Here is a 19,774-nt window from a genome sequence, read left to right as displayed (position 1 = left end):
GGGCCATAGACATTAATTAGCGTAACCAGCGTGCCACACAGCTTACCATGTAAGATGATATATCGACCATCCACATCAATCTCTTCATGCAGTGAAACAAACGGTACAGATTTCTTGATCCGAATCATAACTCCTCGTGCATATGCCGAATATTTCGAGGCCTGCCGAGTACCAGCCCACTGTTTACCCACAGTTTCAGCCGCCCTTCCCCTAAGATGTGTCTCCTGTATGAAAGCTACTTGTGCTCCATGCCTGTTCAGAAATGCTAACATTTGTCTAGTTTTCTGCGGACGATTCAATCCTCTCACATTCCAGGTACTACAAGTAAGTTTACCCCCCCCTGTTCATTTAACCAACATCTAAGTATATCCTGTAAGCATTTGGAAAGGTTCAATGCCCCACAGAGTGCAGAGTAGATGGCAAGCAGCAGGTAATGCCGCATATGTAACGCCTCCCAGTGACCAAGATAGACTCAATTCCTGTCCAGCCCAATCCACCCCCCAATCACAACGCTCAAAACAGATCGCCCTGACTCTCAAACTCCGAATGCCCAACTCCCCCCCAAAACCCCCCCCCCCCCCCCCCCTCCACCCACTTCAGCACCCCAAACCTGCCAAAGCTGTCCCCTACCCCCTGGACCCCAAAGCTCCAACAGTACAACCATTAATGCGTGGGGATCTCCCTTGTGTCGCACAGCCCTCGCTAGTGAACTAACGAAGAGCAGACCGTAGAAACCATGTGAACATCCCACCCCTCCCACCCCAACCCTGCAGCTGCTAGAATAGCAAAGATTCAGTGTTCAACAGCGCTCAGCAATTGGTGTAAGGATAGTGCTAACAGCACCACACTACCACTCATAGTACATGGCAGATAAACAGCGCCCCAATGTAGTGTCCAGTATCCTTCGTACAGTTCAGCAATGGACATACCAATTCAGCATAAACCCTCCCCAACATAGCCACCCCCCAGTGCAAATTGTCATATGAGACCTGGTCAATTGGCAAATCAACATAATAACGTGCAATCATAAAGAACCCAGTGGACGCAGCATACACAATCGTCAAAGGTGGCTGTCAAGCAAGACGCGTTCAGTGTGAACAGTATTTCCCTAGGCCAAGGAAAGGGACCGCATGGCAGCAAGAAGCCGAACAGCAGCACGTGAATTTCGGCTATTCGTTAATGACAACAGTGCGATCACTTAAGCCACTTCCTCCTGCAAATTCTCCTCTCCGTCTTGTGCCACATTTGAATCCCTTTTACGTTTTTTCTGTTTTTGGCATAGTCCATGGCCGCCTTGGGAGAGGCGCAGATTTTGTTGTCCGAAGGAGGCACAATCCGAAGCCTAGCCGGATATAGCATGGCGTACGGGATATTTTCGGCGCGAAGGAGCTGTTTTACTGAGGCGAATTCTTTTCGCGCCGTCTGCACCGCTACCGTGAAATCTGGATAGAATTCAAGTTTATTTCCCTGATACTCCACGGTGCCTTTTTCCCATGCAAGATGACATCGCGATCTCTATAGTTGAGAATTCGGGCGAAGACGGGGCGAGGCTGTTCCCCCGGCACCGGCCTCTTCGCCAAAGAGCGATGTGCGCGCTCCACAATGAAGACACGCGACAGCTGGTCAGCCCCAAATATGTCCACCAACATGCGCTCCATGAAGTCCTCCATTTTACCCCCATTCGTAGATTCTGGCAAGCCCGTGACGCAGAGGTTATTGCGTCAGGACCTCCCTTCCAATTCCTCATTCTTTGCCTGGATGACCGCCAAAACTCGCTCCATGTTAAACACTTTAGTGGACACCGTGGCCAGCCCATCCTCAGTGGCAGACACCCTTTGCTCAACTTCGCCCATTCGTTCATTTTGCCGGTCAAACTGCGTCGCCATGTGGTCCAGCCTGTGATTAACCGCCTCCAGTGTGCCCTCTATGGACTGAAGCGTCTTTTGCATCGCCACCAGTATGGCCTCCAGGTTAGGGGTACCACCAACCGCCCCGAGAGAGTCATTGTCCGTAGGGGCCTGCAAAGAGGACATCGCCGTTTTTTTAGCGTCAAAGTTAAGTTTGGGCTGGTTCCTCTCAGGCCTGCCCATGGCGATACGCAAGGTCCTCAGATCGGCCCAGCAGCAGTAGCCCAAGGGTAGTGTACCCCCCAGTGACCCTCTCTATGCAGGTCCGCCAATGTCCAGTAACCGGCTAGGCCGGAATGCGCCTGGCCTCCCCCGCCGTCTTAAATGCAGCCGCCAACCAGGGACACAAGGCGCCGATCCCCACAGGCCAGGGCCCCTCTCTCCGCCCGTGCAGCAGCCCAGCCGGTACTCCGCAGTGCAGGCAGCGACCCCTCACGTGTGTACTGTCTTTAGATCTCCCCCTGCATTGCCTCTCTGCCAGGGTGGGCGCGCCCCCGCCAGGCGCAGCTCGCTTGGCGGCCCAGTGCCACCTCCGTAGCCTCGGGCTCGCGTAGAGCCCCACCTCACTCATCGCACGTAGCAGGGCCGAGCTCCGGGCCGCGGGATCGCCGGTCTCCCACCTCGTCGGGACCTGCTCTCGCCGTCACCGGCACTCGCCTCAGTCCCCTCGTCTGCCTCCTACACCCAGGGAGAGCACTGCAGAGCAACGAGGCAGCCGCTGGACCCCAACCGCAGGGCCGCACACCTCCAGAGCCAGCCCCGGCACAGCACCACCAGGCAAACCGGTCCGGCTTCACGCTCGGCGATAGTAAGGCGCCTCACTTTTTGCCGTATCGCTGTAGCTGTCGATCACCGTCGGTTTGGGTAGTTTAAGCAGCGGGATTCAAAGGATATATAAAGGATAGAAAACTGTCTCGGCAGAGCCTCACATATGTGCGGCCATCTTGCCTGGCGCCCTCTAGCGCCCCCCAGCATCTGGCTCTTCAACTGATTCCTGAGCGCCACAGAGAAAGTTGTAGAGCAGTATTGTCTGCACCTCTCAAATAGATTAGCCATTCCTGCCACATCTTGAAGTTAATTTTAGTTTGAAGTTCCTCCAATTACCCAAAATGACTTCCCTTCCCACTGAACTAAACTTACTGAAACAAACTAAGGGTCTTTGTGAGACAAGAATGTTAAAATAGCTAAAACACTATTAACTGCTTTGGACGCCAGCTATTCTATAGTATTGAGGATGTGGACTATTGACTGATTTAGCTTGACAAATTGGTTTGCGGTTATTAGAACTGAAAACTATTTCAATTGACATAAACATTTCTAGTTATAAGCCTTCAGAGAAGTATCATAAGGCCACAAGATCATAAGACAACTGTGTCAACCTGTTTCTAATGTTATCTGATTAGCCTAACCTAAATCATTTTGCATCAGGACAGCTCTTTTAGATTAACAATAGTATTTGAAAGGAAACCTTTATTTCATAACTCTCATTACGCATGTAACAGGAACTATCCGCTCTAGGTGTATGCTCTTCGTTGCATGCATAGAAGTATATATCGGCACAGATGCATGGTACCTGGTCCTTGAACCAAGTGACCCATTTCCCAACTTGTTCCGAAGTGTGGTGACAAATTGCACACAGTCTATGCGTTAATGACTGGTGAAGCACACTATATAAAACCAACTTAAAAGAATCGGCTACAGTCCAAGAGGTTTTCCGATCGATTAAGAACAACCAGGATCCAAGGAGAGTATCCTCATCTTAGAGTGATTGTGTGCACCAAGTTAAAGTAGGCAGAAGCAGGCCTGATGACTTGCTTGTCTATTTAGTGTCGTACAATTCAGCGATTGTGTTCTGTGGTTGGGTCTTTCTGTGCAGAAGTATCTATTGTGAGATCCTCTGTGTCATCTAGAAACATCTTGAGGGTGTCGTGGTCTGAGAAGAGGTGAGGAGTGCCTTGTACTACCACTCGATACCCGGCGAGTCCTGCAAACGAAAATTGGTAGCCTAGTGGTATTAGTCTGTGGTAGAGTGCAAGGAAACCCTTCCTTGTGTCCACTATTGTCTTAGAGTAGTCTTGTGCTACGAAGATTGTTATTACTCCAAAGAATAGGTTGATTTTTTTCCTCATATAGGCCAGGTTAAGTTTGACATGTTGACATCTCAATGGTTTGCACACAATCGGGCTAGGATGAGATTGGTTCGGTAACATCCTAGTTGGGACTCTGGGTTCTGATGAATTCTAGGGGTTTCTCAAAGGACAATTTGGAGACTTGAGAAAAACATTTTTTCAGGCAGGAAACGCACAACCCGCTTCATCCTGGGACCCTTCTGGTACGCCAAAAATGGGTAGGTTCCCTCTTCTGTTCCTGTCCTCCAATTCCGATACCTGCCTGGAGAACACTTGTTTGATGGTGTCTAGCTACTCTTTTTGTTTTATTCATCTCGTCATCTTGGTCTTCCTTACGAATCACCGATATCTCCTATTACGGAATGTCTGTATTTTCTTTGGATTTTGCCAAATCGTGGACCTCAGCCAACTTCTTCAGGATTGTTTCCATCGTGTTGTTGATATCTTGTTTGCTTTTGATTGGTGAGTGTGGTTTTGGTGAATCGTTTTTCACCCTCTTGAGGTTTGCCTTATTTTCTTTTTCAGTCCTCTTTGCGTTTTCGTGTCCAACTGAGTGGCTGGCTCTCATGAACTTGGATGCAACTTGGCACAGACAATTACGTAGGTATTTGTGAGCAGCTTCAATAATCAATATTTGCTGCAACCGTAATAGTTAGGGTCTTGTGGGTTTTGATGGCCTGTGCGCAGCCTATATGCTCGTAGTGCCTTTATATTTGTTCCAATTATCCACTGTCACTGTCGGAGTAGTTGCTCCCCTCTATCAGCGGCTCAAACTCACAGCTCACTGTGTTCTATTCCTCCTTGTACAGAGTATAATTACTCCTCTGGAAAGTTAGCTTCTTTGCGCAGCGGAACTTGGTATGGTTGAATACAGGATTCTTGTTAGTTATTATTGGTAGTCTCAATCAATGGATTTTTCAAAGGTTTGCACCTCCTTAGTGGAGTGTCCTAGAAGGTAGTCAAAGTCTACAGGTTCTTATAGTATTTGTCTTTGAATTGCCAGGCAGGACCAGAGATAGATGTATGTATGTATGTATGTATGTATGTATGTATGTATGTATGTATAAAAATTTTTAACTGCGTCAATTGGCCACAAGACTGGATCAATTGGCCAACAACTATAGGCAGATTAAAGCAGCTGGTACCCCTTCGTAGTCTTACTTTGTTGTAGATTAGGCCATTCGGGTTTTCTTGTTCGCACATCGCACCCAAATTCGTGCCATCTTTAGGTCAGTCACCCTCTGGTCTCCGGTGATCACCTCAGGCGCTCCTGAAAGTCATTGCTGCCTCAATTTATCCACAACAACCGGCAGATTAACGAGGCAGGTTTGCATTCATTGACCACATTTGCTGGCTGCAGTCATATGTATCAGGCCTTTCGGCAACCACAAATAAGACCACGCCATCTTGGAGTCAGGCGTAGTACCATGCGGTCTCAGGCAAACATCAGATATGACGGCGCTTCATATTTTCATGTGATAGCAGTATGCCAATTCTTACTTGCCTCTTCCTGAGGGTATGTCCGAAGGTATCTCTGAGACGTTCCGCTTTGTTTTAAGGCAGCCCCTCTTGTGTGGGAGACCTGCTCCCCGATATTCGCTTGCACAGCTTGGTTCATCGCGGGTCAAATAATGTCTCCCCTATGGCAGTTCTTTTGACTTTGTCAGTGTTTTAAAAAAAAAAAGTCTTATTTATCCAAGTTATACATCAGCGCAGCGACTCTGTAGCATGGTTGAATGTAAATTAAAAGGAGAGCTATGATGTGGTCAATGTTGGTTGTTGGTCGCATCATGGTGCTTTTTAAAAAATGTTTTACTTTTTATTTTCCTTTCAACCATGCTCCACACCAGCCCCCACAGTACAACCGGCCTAAAAACATTGACAAAGGCCTTTCCAGAGCCAGATGGACCTCTTGTTACCTCCGTTTTACCAAAGGGGTGAAGGTGTCATTCCCGCTCTCTCACTGGGGCTGGCCGATTAACGAATGCAGATTGAGCAGCGGGCCTGAGCAGAAGTGGCTTCACTTGTATTCAGCTGTGGCTCACCATTATGAACTAATCGTGCACAAGAGTCCTTTTGCATTATTTTGTTTATCCCTGAGAAGTTAAAAAAAACCTGTCTTTTTTTTATAACCCCAACCTCCTTCTTTTCATAATACTTAAAACACCGAAGCAGTGTTTTGTGAAAAGGAACAATATGCAAATGTGAGCCACCTTTTTTTGTTATCAGGGGTGACCTGTAAGGACAATGGGGCGAGGCACAACCAAGACAGTATTGCGGCAGTAAAGATGCTTGATCAGTGTCTTCGTTGCATCAATCTTTATTTTCAACAATCCGTGCGGTAATAAAACACTTCAGCCAACATGCTTCGTTCAAGGATTTGAACTTCGTCAGGGCTGAAAGAGGTTGAAAAAACATAGATAGCATAAGTAGATCAATAAGTGTCACATGAGATACATAGTGAACAAAACAATTATCACAAACCTATACACCACTTAGCAATGGACACTATTTACATAGAGGGTGAATAGCTGACATAGATATATAAAACATTTAAAAACAGTAAAGACAATTGGAGGGTCAAAGGTGCCACAAAAGAAGATAAACAACATTGCTGAATGGCAACGTAAAATTCGTAAGAAACCAAAAGCCAGCGTGAGCAAGAATGTGTCACTCCTGAAAATTGTCAACACATACTCAATGGTGTCGTGCGCATGTGGGGGGGGGGGGGGGGGGGGAGAAGGCAGGGGTAGGGGAGTCTGGGGCGGTGATCAATGAGTAAAAGAAGATATTATTTATATGTAAACATATATTACACAGAGCAGAGGTGGGGATACAAAATAGAACAGGCGGTGTGCCAAAACAAATCCACTTGCGCTCAAATGTCATGATTGGATTAGGCATTCAACCGCGCCATTAAATCCAAAGACGCCCAGAAGGTTGTAGAATAGATGAGCGACTTGTGCGTGGAGAACATGAGTACAGCGGGCCCATCCTGGTCCCCACCCTGTCCTTGAAAACGGAATAAGTGGCACACAGTGAAGTCGAGAACAGATAAGATAAGGGCCGGCAAAGTGAGAACTGAAAATAATGAGAACCCATAAACCATCGAATATCCTGGTCCACCAGCAGCATGCTTGTAAATGTGAAGTAATTGGTTAGGAAAAAACAAAAAACACGAGCGCCACTGGAGTATATGCAGCGAACTGGTACATGAGCCTGGTGGCAATATCTACAACCCTGAAATGGCACCCTGCCCCGTGCCTAGATACTTGGATGCAAAACATCACGCAGTGGGGAAAGAGCGTGGTCCTGTATATGCGGTGAAATTACACCACACATAAGCGTCAGAGGACCTGAAACGTATATCATGTTAGGGTGTGAAAATGGCCTGTGTGTCCTGTGCGCAAAGGGACAATTAAAGTGAACTACAAAGGGAATACCATTAAATACAAATTAGCATACCATCGGCAAGGCGTGGCAAGTGGTGCGTCACGGGTAAAAGGAGAATACTCATCTGGGTGAGCACGAGCGGGCGGTCTAAAAAAGTTGATTAATTAATCGCCTCTGGCCTTGCAATGGCAAAGACAGTGGCACCCCATGTGCACCTAAGCTTTGGGAGAGTGCTGGCAATGTTCCCAAATGAACACTGTAGGACACTGGGTGTGGAAACGAGCTGGAAATACAGTCAGTGAGCAATGCTCACAAAAGCTACGTGGGTGCAAGAAGCACTGGTGGAGGGGAGGTGGAAAACATGCATGATAACATCGTAAAGGCTGTGAATGAAAAACCTTCCTTCCGTGTACCTGTATATCAAACACGGCGTGTCAGTGACCCCCTACACAGTGAGGCCCAATTGCGCCGAGAAAGCCGTATGTAAAGGGCGTGTGTTTGCGTGCGAAATTTGACTGTCAGACATGCATGAAGACAGACTACATTGGCCTTAAGCCAATAGGTGTCTTTCAAGAATTACTCTGTCCTGCGCGTCAGTGACATCACTACATCTAAATGGAAAGATGGGCTTCCCCTTGTTCGGTTGCTAAGCAACCCGGATGCGTGCTCACTCTAAGAAGGAGAAACAAGTTTTAAAAGGAGACGAAACTGAAAGCCTTTGAAGTACACAGGCATGCTGTGACGGAGGTGTGAGAGGTCTGGCAGGGAACAGATGGCCTGGCCGTGAAGCAGGGGGCGGGTCAGCGCTGGGGAAGCCTGTGGGAGGCTGATTGATGACTTTGATGTGGGGAGGGAGGAGAGCCTTTTGCGAGCCTGCAGGAGAAATGCTGCCGATGCGCGTGCATGTTTAATCATGTGATTCACGTGAACTGCATGAAAACCGCGGGGCTGAAAGCCCTTGGTTTGACGATGAGTTTCGCCACGTGAATTGTCGCTCCGCTCCATGCGCTTGCGCGCATCGATAGGTCGCGAGACCTAAAAACGGACACACTAGTCGTGCAATGATAATGCAGTGGCTTTTAAGAAGATTAATTTGGTGGTTTGAAAGTCTTCCACTATTAAAGAGCAGAGTTTGTGCGGATGCAAGGTTTTTCATACTCCCTCCCAGAAATAAAATAGAGCCACCCACACAGAGCCACACACCCATACCGGGCCCTTTGCAAGTTCACACCTCTCAATAGTTCTTTTTCACCCCATCCTTACCTGCCGTGCTCCACCCAGCTTTCAGAGCAGTGTCCGCGTGCGCTAATAAGTGTCTTCAGGACCAGGGCGTGCCAAGTGCGGTTAGAATTATGGAAAACAAGCATTGGCAAAGCCAAGGCGTGTGTTTAATGTACTAAGGTATGGAATGTTAGCACATTGGAGCGAGATACACAGGCGGGAATCAGCAGGCGCGAGAGTTGTAAAGTAGTCCCACCTGCAGTTCAATGTAAGCGTTCAAGGAGAGGCGGAAGAATATACTCAAATAGCCAACAATATTAGGTGAGAGGTCTGTACCGCTGAAGCTGATTGGGTAAATCTCAAGCCAATGACTAAAAAAGATTGTTTGTAAGAAAGCCAATCGCTGAAAGGGGTGTACCTGAAGCCCTGTATGTATATTGTTAACAAAAGGCCACTTGACAACTGCGCTGTCAAAACCCAGATGGATAAAAGTCCTAAAAAAAAGAAGGAACCTGCCCAGAGTTTCCCCAGGCGTCTCTGCGTCCCGAGAACCCCAGCAGCATGGCAGATCTCAGACAGGAGGCATCTTCGAAATACATGAGGTGGGGTAACTGTATTTGTCCCTCAAGATTTATTTACCCACAATGCACCCGGGGAAGCACCAATGTTTGCAATACAGCACCTTCAGGAGTTCAAGAGTTACTCAAACTTAATGAGGAGAACGGATGGCGTGTCTGAATCCATGGGGCAGATACAGGGGCAGTTAGAGGGAACTTTGAGGAATAGTTGGGGCGGACATATAAAAGATGGCGAAGTTTACAGCAGAGGAAAGAAGAACGGAGAAAGAATGAAAGAAGGGAGAAAGAATGAAAGAAGGTAGAAAATAGATGGAAGGAAAGGGCTGAGGGGAGACTACGGGGAGAGAGAACATGACCGGAAGAAAGAGATAGGAAGTAGTGAACGAGAAAGTGAAAGAAAAAGAAGGGAGAAAATAAATATTTTAAAAGGAAACCATGGAGCTGAGGCAGGTGCAAGGGGAAATGGAGAGGAAGGAAGGGGAGAAGGAAGGAAAAATGGAAAGACCGGATAATGGTGGAAAAGACAACAATTGAATAAAGAGGAAAGGAAATGAACATAGATGGAAGGAAATGGAGAGAAGAATGGTGTAAATGGAGACAATAAAAGGAACTTGGGAGAAGGAAGAAAAGGGCAAAGAAAAAAAATAACTAAAAGTGGAAGGACAAGAGACGAAATGACGGAGAAGAGAGTAAGTGAAGAGAAAACAAACTAGATGGGTTACACAGTAGAAGATATAACGAGGAGGGGATGAACAGTGAAGAATAAGAGTGAGAAAGTAAAAATCGAGCGAGATAAGGATGAAGAGCAACAAGGACAGGAACCACGGGTGCAGACAGGAAAAAAAAGAAATCGAGGGGAAAAAAGTAAGAATGAAAAATAAACACTCAAAGGAGATTGAAGAGGGGTGGGTCATGTTTTTTAAAATTTTTATGTCGTGATCAGGGTGATGAGGAGCTGAGGCAGCAGGGAGGATTAGGGAAGGGAGCTGGGAAGTAATGTAGGCAGGAGCAAGTATGTCAGACTAAGAAACCATTGGAGGGACGAGAGAGGATCAGAAAAGGGGCAGATAAAGGAAGTATTCAAGATTCAGAGGGAAGCAGGATAGGGGTGTAAATATGTCAGATTGATGGTGCGTGTGAGGGCAGATGGAGACAAGAGAAGGGCAGTTAGAGGAACAAATATGGGGCAGTGGGGACAGAGTGTAAAGAAATGATGCTTAATGGAGCGGTTGAGGGTTGTCATTGGCGAGGTCAAGGGCGGGCTGGGGCGGTTGCAGATGCAAGAGAAGGGGCAGTTAGAGGAACAAATGTGGCAGAGAGTGGAGAGACTGACACTGGGGTACATGAGGGCAGGCACTGGCGAGACCAGGGCAGGCAGTAGGGTTGGGGCAGGTACGATGCAAGGGAAGGGGCACAGATGGGGCAGAAAGTGATGGAGCACAGAGTGGAGAGAACTGACACTCATTGAGGTAGATGAGGGCAGGCACTGGCGGGGTCCAGGGCAGAGCGGGACTTGGGGTAGGTACGGATGTAATAGAAGGGGCAGTTAGAGTGAACTTAAGGAAGAGACTGGGCAGGTGGTGGCAGGAGCTGGCACTCTGGGTATATGAGGGCAGGCCCCGGCGGGGTCCAGGGCAGGCTGGGGCAAGTATGGATGCGAGAAGGGGCAGTTAGAGTGAACTTTGGGGAGCAGACTGGGCAGACAGTGGGGGAAGCTGACACTGGGGTAGATGCGGGCAGGCACTGGCTGGGTCCAGGGTTAGAGAGGGGGTTGGGGCAGGTACGGATGCAAGAGAAGGAGCAATTAGAGGGAACTTTGGGGAGCAGATGGGGCAGAGAGTGATAGAGCACAGAGTGGAGAGAGCGGACACTCACTGGGGTAGATGAGGGCAGCCACTGGCTGGGTCGGGGGCAGACCGTAGAGTTGGGGCAGCTACGGATGCAAGTGAGGGGGCAGTTAGAGGGAACTTTGGGGAGCAGATGGGACAGAGTGGAGGGAGCTGACACTAGGGTAGATGCGGGCAGGCACCGGCGGGGTCCAGGGCAGTGAGGGGGTGCACCGAGGGGGCAGTTAAAGGGACGCTGGGTTCAGGGGACACCCAGGGATGTGCTGCCTCCTCCCTCCTTCCCCCTCCCTGCTCACCTGGGGGGCCGGAGGCTGGGGCGGCAGGACCGCCTCAGCCCCGCTGAGGGGGGCTCCGGGCCTCCGCCATGGCGTGGATCCTGCAGCACAGGCTCTTCATAGGGCTCAACAGGGAGGGGGGGGAGCCTGGCTTTGTACGGTGGCCCCGCTGGCCCAAGCCGAGGCAGCAGGCCTCCAGAGAGGGAAGGGTATCTGGAGTACCGGAGGCCGTGAAGTCATTGACGCAGCCCGGAGCCGGAGTGCGCCGAGCCGTGGGAGCGCTGTGGTTGGGAAGTGCTGGTGGCACAGTGATCACCGCCGCAGGCCGGGACCTCCAAACTGCATGGTGAAGCGGAGTTCTCTTGGAAGTGTGGACCGCTTCAGCCCCACCGGGGGGGCCTAGCAGGGGCTCTGGGCGGCTGTTGCGATGCGCTCCGGGTTACTTCTCGATGGAGCCCTCGAGGCTCCGGATGGTCTTGCATGGGTGGGGTTCCCCTTCCTCACATGGGAGCCCCTACGGGAGGTGGGCCACTGTTTCTCCTTGTCTCGCTCTTCCTCCTCACACTGGGCACCACGGGGCTCTCCCTTGCTCTCGGGGGGGCCCCGGGTGCAAACTCCGCCCTTGTGCTCGTGGGGCAAGCCTCCTCCCGGTCACAGGAGTGCGGGTGGGCTCCCATCCGCTTCCTGTTTCCCTGGCTCCTCCAATCGCAGCGCGTCGCTGGGTTCAATCCCAGCGCGGAGCTGATGAGGACGTCCCGGGGGTCCCGGGCCGGCGGGGATCTCTTCTGGGCCAAACACGAGGGGTAGGCTCCCTCGTGAGAGATAATAAACTGCGGGGTGGGCACCCGCTGTAACTACGGCCGCAGTCGCGAGGTAGGCACCTGCGCAAATTAAATAATGGTGCGTGGTGGCACCCGTATCCATAACTAGATAAGCAGGGTGGGCACCTGCTAGTAACAACCATGCAGAGATGCGTAGAAACGCTCTTCTGCCCTCTCCCCGCCCAGTACAAACACGCTTCTGAGAAGTGCTGCAATCGCCTGCTGTCTGCTCACGCTGCCTGCACGCGCCAGTCGGCCCTCTGATTGGTTAATAAGGAACACCAATGGTAGTTTTTATTTGGTAGTTGTCAACCAATCGGAGCCGGCTTGGGCGTGCAGGCAGAGTGATGGGGGTGGCTCCCGTATCCATAACGAGATAAGCATGGGCACCTGCTAGTAACAACTATGCAGAGATGCGCAGAAAAGCTCTCCTACCCGCCACCCTCCCCACCCAGTATAAACCCGCTTCTGAGAAGTGCTGCTATCGCCTGTTGTCTGCTCACGCTGCCTGCACGCGCCAGTCGGCCCTCTGATTGGTTAATAAGGAACACCAATGGTAGTTTTTATTTGGTAGTTGTCAACCAATCAGAGAGCTGACTTGGGCGTGCAGGCAGCGTGATGGGGAGGCGTGTTTTGAATGAGTACGTCACGGAGAGAAAGAGCCTAAAAAACACACGCCCAAATCCAAAAAAGACGGGGCTTGAATTGACAGACAAACTTCTTCCCCAATGGCTGGCCAGCATTTAGGAGGCCAGCAAATGGAGAAGAGGGGCGGGTTCAATCCCCACTACTGGAAAACATAAAATCTCGCCAGCGAGGCTGTGCAAGCGCAGCTTACGCTAGTCGAGACCTAATTATTGAGTGGTACAATTACGAAATGTGTTGCATAGTTGCCTTTTCTTGCCGTTTCATTTACTAAACCCTGCTGCATAATTTTACCCTACCCTGCAGCATAATTTCAGTGAGCAAAAGGAATAAATAATGGAAGGAATGCCGAACAATGCAAACATTCACCCCCAGTCAAAGACCTGGGATTAATCAATCGTTAATTTGCTCACCACGCCACCCCAGTGTGGACCCAGCTAGATGCAAATCAGTCTTGACCCTGCTCCTTCTAATATAATTCCAGTGGCCTTGTCTATACCATAACTTTCCCTGTAGATCCAGTCTGGGGGCCGCTAGCGCACTCCTTTGCATGAGGACCCGTGTCGAAATCTGGCAGGTATTTATTTACAAGTTAAATTGCCATAGAAGAAAGCAAGCAAGTAAGTAGGGTGTCCTGCACAGTGAACTTTTGGGTCTCCTAAACTGAAGAAGCAAGAGTAGGGATAGTTCATCTAAGTCAGCTAAATTGGATATTTTATTTTCTTTGTTAGGAGAATAACGGCTGCTTCCTTCTAGCTTTTGAGGACCATTCATTCTCCTAACTATCAGCAAAGACCTGTCTAATATTTAATCAATGTCTCTTACAAGATTAATTATTGCAACCTTGCAGTGATCTGGAGCTGTCCTGCAATATGTGCTGATCCTAGAGCCAGATGTACAACCGCTTTTGGCGGTCGTAAATGGAGAATTGGACCACGTGCGACCGCTAAAACTGCTACCAGCATGTACTAACCCTATTTTACGAGTCCGTATTAGGAAGGGGCGTGCCAAAGAATTGCTTTTCTAATACCGACTCGCAGGGGCATCTATGAATGTTTTGCAACCTGAATGCGGTCCCTAAACATTCCCTTTAACCCCTTCACTGCTGGCCCGTTTCCGCCCCTGTGCGGTAAACAAATGAACAGGGGCGGGCCATGACGAACCCCAGCCGTCATCGGCACACGAGCACCGTAGTGCATGACGGCTGGGGTTCGTCATCAGCATGCAAGGGGTTAAGGGAAACGGGTGGCTTTAAAAAAAAAAAAAAAAAGTCTGTCTGTCTGTCTGTCCTTCCTGCGACCCCATTGGGAATTGCTGAATGTGTCTCATTGGTACATTTCATTTTGTGAGTCTCTAGTTGCAAAAAAATCGCAATTAGCGACTCTCAAAATGAAATAATCGCACGTTTGCCCCCTAGGTCTCACTTTAGTGTACAGTCTGAAAAAGTAAAATACCACGAGATCCCAAATTCTACTCTTTGCGCCTAGATTCCTGTTATTTGATCTTTACTATCTGCTACACAAACCTTAACTCACACCCCAGTCATGAAAACCATACCTTGCCCCCAAAATGGATTACTCATTCCTTGGGCATGTTTCTAATATCTCAAATAGCATCTGACACGCATATGAGTTTAAGATTTAATTATTTATTAATTATTTATTTAATGGTTTTATAAAGCGCGTAGTAACTCAGAGAGCATCCCAGCGCTAACCTGCTTCTCCAGGGGTTTCAGCCGTTTGACGGGGTTATGTTTGCGGGAAAAGAAGAGTCTTTAAAGTTTTCCTGAACTGGAGGTGGTTCGGTTCAATCCTAAGTCTCCGTGGTAGGTGGTTCCAATGATTGGCCGTGTGGACCGAGAAACGACGGCCACCGGTCTTGGCCTTTTTGACTCTGGGAACCAATATCAGATTTTCTCCACTAGAACGGAGATCTCTCTCCGCCTTGTAGGGGATTAGGAGTTCTTTGAGAAGGGGGGGCCGTTGTTATTGAGGGTTTTATGGGCCAAGCAAAGGGCCTTGAAGACGACCCTTTTTCTGACTGGAAGCCAGTGGAGAGACTTAAGCGCCGGCCTGGCAGAGGATCTTGCCGGTGTGCCCGTAAGAAGGCGAGCAGCAGCGTTTTGGACTTTCTGCAGAGTGTTAAGGGTGGCTTCGGGAGCTCCCAGGTAGATGGCGTTACAGTAGTCCAATCTTGCCAGAATTAGACCCTGAATGAGGAGCCTCCTTGCTGTTTCGGGGAGCAAGGGGAAGATCTTCCTGCAGGCTCTGAATAGACCAAAGCATGTTCCTGCCACCCTTTTTGCCTGAGTTTTAAAGCTCATGTCCTTCTCGATCCACACACCTAGGCTCTTGACCTCGTCCTTGGGTGCGGGAGGGTCACCTAGGCAGCTAGGCCAAAGGTGAGGTGGCAGGGAGGGCCCCTTGTGGCCCATCAGGAGTATCTCGGTCTTGGACCCGTTCAACTTCAGCGATGAGAGATTCATCCATCGGTGGACTTCGGAGAGGCAACTGTGAAGATCAGAGGGGGCTTGGTGGGGGTGTGAAAGGGTTACGACCAATTGGGTGTCGTCGGCGTAGTTAATAACTGACACTCCGAACGAGCTGACCCTCTTCTCCAGTGGGGCCATGTACACGTTGAATAACGTAGGGCTCAAGGGTACTCCACATCGGAGGGGGATGAAGGGTGAGTGGCTCATTTTCCCGTACCTGAAAGGATCGTCCTGATAAGAAGGACTTTAGCCACTTCAAGGCCATGCCCTTCAGTCCAATTTCTCCCAGTCGATGGATTAGGGTGAGGTGGTCTACAGTGTCGAATGCCGCACTGAGGTCCAGGAGGATCACTGCCACTGAACCTCCCGTGTCCAAAATGCTTCTGGCCTTCTCCACTGCTGCCAGGAGGGCGATGTCCGTGCCCTGACCTGGACGAAACCCTGTCTGGGAAATCCCTAATAAGTTGTTGCTCTCTAGGTAAAGTGATAATTGCTTGTTTACCAGCTTCTCCACGATCTTGCTATTTCCTGGGAGAAGGGAGATGGGCCTATAGTTGGAGAGGTCCTGTGGGTCTAGGGAGGGTTTTTTTAAAAGGCCTTTAACTGCTGCCGCTTTCCAGCTAGGGGGGACTATGCCCTCCGAAAGGTAGGAGTTGATTAAAGCCGTGAGGGGAGTGATGATGGTGCTCGACACCTTTTTCAGGAAGCGGAGGGGTGCAGGGTCGAGGGGGGAGCCACTTTTAATTGAGGCCAAGGTTGCCCCTACCTCTTCCGTTGTTACATTTTTCCGTTATTTACATTTTTAACATGACGATGGATACAGTATTTCATTGTATGTGTATATGTTTATGTTGGTATTAATATTGATAGTTCAGACACTCCATGTGCAGACCACTTACAGCTTTAATATCCATGGTGAGAGTTATCATGAGGCACAGGGTCAAGGCTGATTTGCATATGGCCATGTCTGAACTGGGGTGGTATGGTGAGCAAAAAAATGATGGATTTAGGCCCAGATCTCTGTACTGGGGTGAATGTATGACATTGTTCTGCATTCTGTCCATCAACTGTTGTTTTTACATTTAGCAGATCACAAGTAGGTCATTTGAGAAAGTAATTTTTTACTTTTGGATGATTACATCATTTTAAATGTGATTTCCAGTAAATTACTTACGTGTTCTTGTGAATGTTTGTGTTTGTTCTACTTGAACCGCAAACCTTTTTATTAACTTTTTTTTTTTCAATGAATTTGGCAGATTTATAATTAAAGGGAGACATTAGTGGTTGGCTACTAAACCACCACCACTATTACATCCAGCCCCCATTGCACACTGCCAAGCTTGTAGAGCGGGAGTTGAAACATACCTGGCAATCACTTTCATCGCCTGCTTTCACCACATTGAATGATGATTGGCTAGGCAAGGCTCTCAGCTGAATATGCATTTAGTCATGCGTAGTGGAAATGTAATAAATGGTTTGCTTCCAACCATAGCCATGATGTTCCTCCCCCTCACCACCTTTTTAAAAAGTTATTTCATGTATAGGGCTCCCGGTTTTATGGTATTTATTTTTTTGCCATTTCCGTCTGTATTTATCCATATTTATTTTTGGGGCATTTTTTCTGTATTTATCCACATTTATTTTTGCCACAAGCAAAAGACGACGCTACAGCTAGTATTTTTCCACATTTTTTTTAAATTGACAATTGTATTTGTTTTCTAGTACAATATAGGCTATATTGTACTGGAAAACAAATAAAAATTTGGTTAAAAAAAAGGGCAGGAAGTGTAGGGTGGAGAGAGAAGCGTGAGGTGGAAGCATGACTGTAGTGCCTTTGGTGTTTGGTAACCCGGGGGATACTAACAAAAAACTCTGGGCCTATATAATCCGACCCTTACCCCGGGGGCACACTATGAGATAAAGAAGAGCAGCATCCAATGATGGTCAAATGGTTGTAGGACCGTTTTAACCACATGGCTGCTAGGCGTTTTCCCGTCCTGCGCTGAAGAACCAAAATCACCATTATTCATGACGAGCTGGCCTTGTCATCCGCGCACGGCAGGTAAGCGCCATGACGAGGCCAGCTCGTCATTAGCTTCGAAGGGGTTAAGGGTCTGCCAACAGAGAGTGCACAGCACTAGAACTGACTGTTAGATACCGTTGGCAGTCAAAGAAGTTTGGAACCAGGGACTCCAGTACCACTGCCTGCCCTGTAGAACCTGACAAGGAAACACATTGGCTAGGCCGGTGCCATCTAATGCTTCAAATGTTTGAGTGTTGTTAAGGAGAAGATCTGCATAAGAGTATTGCCTCAATCTGCTATAACCTAGACCCCCGATAGAAGTATTAAGGTTCTAGTCCTTGTTGCAACCCCCACACCACTTACCAAGGTTTGCCTGCAACCCAACAGAAGTTGGCTGTAAACACCTGCTCAAACTCTTGTTTCAAAAGGCCAGGGGAAAAAAAGCGTAAGGTAGTACGTACATGGCAGCTGAACCTAGAGCACCTAAAAAGAAGAATGCAGGATCACACATTGCATTCCAACGCATCTGTGAATTAGGGTCATACTTGCAGACTATCCAAGAGAAGCTGCTGGCAAGGAAAGGAACACAGTAGTGATGTGCATGCATTTATCGTAACAGGTACACTTTGGTTAAACAGCCATTTGAAGCAGTGTCGTCACTAGGTGGCACAATGCTCAAGTTGAGAACAGTGCGACACTGGAAGTTCCAAACACTACAAAATTGCACGTCCTAAAATTGCACTTGGTTAACTTAGTTCCCACCACAGGAGCGAAGGGCCTCGGAGTTACCAGGAGATGAAATCTGCTAATGAGTGGTGTGGTGTTGTGGGCCCAGGCGGGGCCCACATGTGGATCACTACAGGTGGTAACCATAGCAACAAGACGACGCCAGTGGAAGTATTGCAAGTAGGAGGGAGGTGAGTAGTGAAAAACAGTCTGCATTTTGAGGGCTTGTTTTGCAAGCGTGGCTCCTGTCCCTTTGCCAGCACAAAGGCACTGCTGTACGACCGTCGTCTTTCATTTTGGTTCCATGCCCCTCTTAACCATCTCACAGTCACTGGACAGGCAAAGATCTCTCTTTTAGCCCTTCACTAGCTGTAAAATGTGCCTGTGGGGATCTACGTGTGCGGGGGTCCTGTACAATATAGCTTCAGGAGCACTTTCAGCCAAAAGGACACAAATTTAACTACATGCCGACAAACAGATCTCAAAGTGTGATTGACTGCCAGCTGCACCCGAGTACTTAACAGGTCTTTAAAAAGACCATTCACTAGTTAACGAGGCTTTATTGTTTTTTTCACCCCTTCTCACCAGACTGCGGGCCGGGAGGTGTCTACAGGACCCCCCTGTGCTCAGTGGCCTAAACAACGAAACGTAAGGAGCTGCCTTTTACACGGGACAGCAGAATTGTTTATTTGGAACGACTGCAGCGTGGCAAAATGTGATAGTTTTTTTTCTTTGTGCAGATTTTTTTATTTTAAGGCTTACAGAGGCTGCTCAAGGTTTCTCCAACTCCGTGGTAGGAGGTGGAACAAGTTTTGCCCCACCAGCACACCTTGCGTATCACAAACAGGCAGCTGCTGCACAATTATCTGAACAGGTCAAATAAACAATTAAAACAGGAGTGAAAGCTGAAATACAACATTGATTTAAGAGTTACCTTAGGTGGGCAGATTTGGGATAGAGAATTCAGAATAGGTGACAGACTGACAAGCTAAGGAGCGGGCTTGGGCTGCACTGCCTGTAACTGTGAGAGAATGTATATGCTCTAACAGGCCGGTATTTTACACTAGTCGGGGAAATGTGGGTGGGACCCCTGTACATCCTCAAACAGATGCAGGGAAGAGTCCAATAACGACACCAGAGTGGACATTTCTCAATCCCACCATTCATCATGGGAGAAGGACCGCTGGGTTCCCTCTGGCTAGCCATCTCATTGTCTTCCCAGAGGACTTTCTAGGTCTTCCCCACGACAGAAAAAGCAAGCAGGCACGAGATCAAGGGAATGTACTAACACTCGTCATGTGTCTCCAAAAACTGCAACTGGCAGCAGTGGCCCTGTACATATTGTCGTCAGTGCCACTTCAGCTTTGAGCAAACCTGTAGGTGTTGTGCCCTTCAAATATCAATGCAGCGGTCTCTTCCGATATCAGTGCTAGCGCCTATTCAGATATCACGGCTGCAGCAACTTTTCTTTCGACACTCTCTGCCCCTCCAAATATCTAGTGCCCCTGCCTGCGTCCTCCTTTGTTCCCCCGCCCAGTCATATGCTAGCGCCCTCCCTGGGCCCCTGCCCAGTCAGATGTTGGTGCCCCGAAAGCTCAGATTATCGGACCCATTCATGTTTGCAGCCAAGGCACTGACAGCTTGAGTAGCTTTTGTGCTTCAATCAGTTCAAGGTTCCAGCTGCACCTTGTGCTCTGGTTGTCGTCGCTGGACCATCC

General features: G+C 48.7%; 1 protein-coding gene across 2 annotated transcripts in view; it reads left to right on the top strand.

Annotated features, from left to right (window-relative positions):
* Positions 1-19,774, top strand: part of DBF4B (DBF4B-CDC7 kinase regulatory subunit) — a 308,603-nt gene that overhangs the window by 46,524 nt on the left and 242,305 nt on the right. The window lies entirely within an intron of this gene.

The sequence above is a fragment of the Lissotriton vulgaris genome, chromosome 5, assembly GCF_964263255.1.
Source record: "Lissotriton vulgaris chromosome 5, aLisVul1.2, whole genome shotgun sequence".
Classification (NCBI taxonomy): Eukaryota; Metazoa; Chordata; class Amphibia; order Caudata; family Salamandridae; genus Lissotriton; species Lissotriton vulgaris.
This window is presented reverse-complemented; position numbering and strand designations above follow the sequence as displayed.